The sequence below is a fragment of the Hypanus sabinus genome, chromosome 5 (assembly GCF_030144855.1).
Source record: "Hypanus sabinus isolate sHypSab1 chromosome 5, sHypSab1.hap1, whole genome shotgun sequence".
Classification (NCBI taxonomy): domain Eukaryota; kingdom Metazoa; phylum Chordata; class Chondrichthyes; order Myliobatiformes; family Dasyatidae; genus Hypanus; species Hypanus sabinus.
In genome coordinates, this window is record NC_082710.1 from 105,921,190 (window position 1) to 105,924,441 (window position 3,252).

Here is a 3,252-nt window from a genome sequence, read left to right on the forward strand (position 1 = left end):
GGTTCCCCTTGTCCTCACTTACCACCCCACCAGCCTCCAGGTCCAACGTATAATTCTCCGTAACTTCCACCACCTCCAACAGGATCCCACTACCAAACACATCTTTCCCTTCCCCCCTCCTTTCTGCTTTCCGCAGGGATCGCTCCCTACGCGACTCCCTTGTTCCCCCCCCCCCATCCCTTCCCACTGATCTCCCTCCTGGCACTTACCCTTGCAAGTGGAACAAGTGCTACACCTGCCCTTACACTTCCTCCCTCACCACCATTCAGGGCCCCAGACAGTCCTTCCAGGTGAGGCGACACTTCACCTGTGAGTCGGCTGGTGTGGTATACTGCTTCTGGTGCTCCCAGTGTGGTCTTTCATATATTGGTGAGACCCGATGCAGACTGGGAGACCGTTTCGCTGAATGCCCATGCTTGGTCCATCAGAGAAAGCAGGATTTCCCGGTGGCCACACATTTTAATTCCACGTCCCATTCCCATTCTGATAAGTCTATCCATGGCCTCCTCTACTGTCAAAATGAATCCAAACTCAGGTTGGAGGAACAACACTTTATATACCGGCTGGGTAGCCTCCAACCTGATGGCATGAGCATTTACTTCTCTAACTTCCGTTAATGCCCCTCCTCCCCTTCTTACCCCATCCCTGACATATTTAGTTGTTTGCCTGTTCTCCATCTCCCTCTGGTGCTCCCCCTGCTTTCTTTCTCCTGAGGTCTCCCATCCCATGATCCTTTCCCTTCTCCAGCTCTGTATCACTTTCGCCAATCACCTTTCCAGCTCTTAGCTTCATCCCACCCCCTCCGGTCTTCTCCTATCATTTTGCATTTCCCCCTCCCCCCCACTACTTTCAGATCTTTTACTATCTTTCCTTTCGGTTAGTCCTGATGAAGGGTCTCGGCCTGAAACGTCGACAGTGCTTCTCTTATAGATGCTGCCTGGCCTGCTGTTTTCTACCAGCATTTTGTGTGGGTTGTTTGAATTTCCAGGGAGGCAATGGCTAACACAAGAGGCTATAATTTTAAGGTGTTTAGAGGAAGGTACAGGAGGGGATGTCTGAGATTTGGTTTTTGTACGGAGAGTGGTAGGTGCATAGAATGCTCTACTGGGGTGGCAGCAGAGGCAGATACACTGGGGATACTTAACAAACTTAGCAAGGCACTTGGATGAAAGGAAAATTGATGCCATGTGGGAGGGAGGGCTTGAACTAAGAATAGGTTGAAAGGATTGGCTCCACATTGTGGGCGTAAAGCCCTGTCCTGTGCTGTAAAATTTTATGTTCCATGTAGAATTCTGGAGGATATTTGCCAAAGGAAGTGAGAAGCAGAAACATACATAGTCAAAAGCACTGCAAAAATAAATGTCTGTTCAGCCTAGAGAGCAGAGGTTCCCAACTTTTATAGCTCTGCATAACCCAGCAGCAAAGCTTATTTTTCTTATTGAATATACTTAAATAATAAATATAATAGGAAATCGTATCCCTTGTTAATGAATGATCTTAAAGTCAAGCTGTGCATTCAGGCTGCACTTGAGAGGTATTGACTAATCAAAGGCTGATCGTCATCCTTCATCGTGCATAAGTATGTGCACTCCATTCGGACTCTCCTCAGAATCAGGTTTATTATCACTGACATAAAAAGAGAATATCAGCTTTATTTGTCACATCTGCATCGAAACTACAATGAAATGTGCTTTTATTCATTAAATAAAATCTACAAGGGTTGTGCTGGGCAGCATGTAGGCATTGCCACAATTCCGATACTAACATACCATGCTCACAACTCACTAACCTTGACCATACATCTTTGGACTGTGGGAGGAAAGCAGAGCACCCGGAGGAAACCCATGGAGTGACAGGGTGAACACACAAACTCCTTACAGTCAGCTGTGAGAATTGAACCCTAATCGGTGTAGCTGCCACTGTAAAGCAATGCACTAAGCGGCAACCATATGAAAAGAAATTTGACAGCACAGTACAAGACATAAAAAGTACTATAAGTTACAATAAAATAAATAAATAAATCGTGCAAAAGACAGATAGCGAGTAGCATTCATGAGTTCAGAAATTTAATGGTGGAGGGGAAGAAGCTGTTCCTAAAATATTCAGTGTGGGTCTTTAGGCTTCTGTACCTCGTCCCTGATGTTAGTGATGAGCAGAGGGCATGTCACGGATGGTAAATGTTCTTAATGATGGATGCCGCCTTCTTGAGATGTTACCTTCGGAATAGTTCCTCGATGGTGGAGCGGTTTGTGCCCATGGTGGAGCAGGCTAAGTCTACAAACCTCTTTCAATCCTGTGCATTAAAATCTCCATACCAGACAGTGATGCAACCAGTCAAAATGCTCACCAATGTGATCATCATCATCATTATGCGCCATGTCATATGACATGGCCGATCATGGTCTGTGGGCCATGACTGTTCCTGGCAAATCTCTCTACAGAAGTGGTTTGCCATTGCCTTCTTCCGGGCAGTGCTGCTACAATTTGAGCTACCCCAGCTATTATCAATACTCTTCTGAGATTGTCTGTCTGGCGTCGGTGGTTGAGTAACCAGAACTTAAGATATGCTCATATGACCATCCACCACCTGCGTCCATGGCTTCATGTGACCCTGATCTGGGGGATAAGGAAGTGCGACGCCTTGTCCAAGGGTGACCTGCAGGCCAGCGAAGGGAAGGTGTGCCTCACATTTCCATTGGTAGAGATGTATCTGCACCCCACAACCCATCTGTGAAAAATTGCGAGAGTCTTTGGTAACATACCAAATCTCCTCAAACACGTAATGAAGTGCAGCTATTGGTGTGCCTTCTTTGTGATCACATCAATTTTAACATAACCAGAAAATGTGTAGGCACAAGAGATTGCAAGAGGCTGGGATTTCAAGAAATACATCCAGAACATTGACTGCACATGAGTACCTCATGTACAGTGTATCTGTTCTCTATATAAATACCTCCCAGCTTGTCTTGCATTCCCACTCTCCCCCATTTCACATATCCCTCTCGTCTTGATCCTCCTCCCGCCTGCCAAGTCTCACTCCACCCCCCCCCACCTTTTTATATTGGCTAAAACCCTTCTGTTTTTCAGTCCACACAGAACATCGACTGTTCATTTCCCTTCGTAGATGCTGCCTGACCTGCTGAATACCTCATGTACAGTATATCTGTTCTCCATATTCAAAAATTATTCATGTTTCAAGTCAATGACATCTCATCCAAACTGGAAAATACTGGAATGAAATATGTTTTAAAA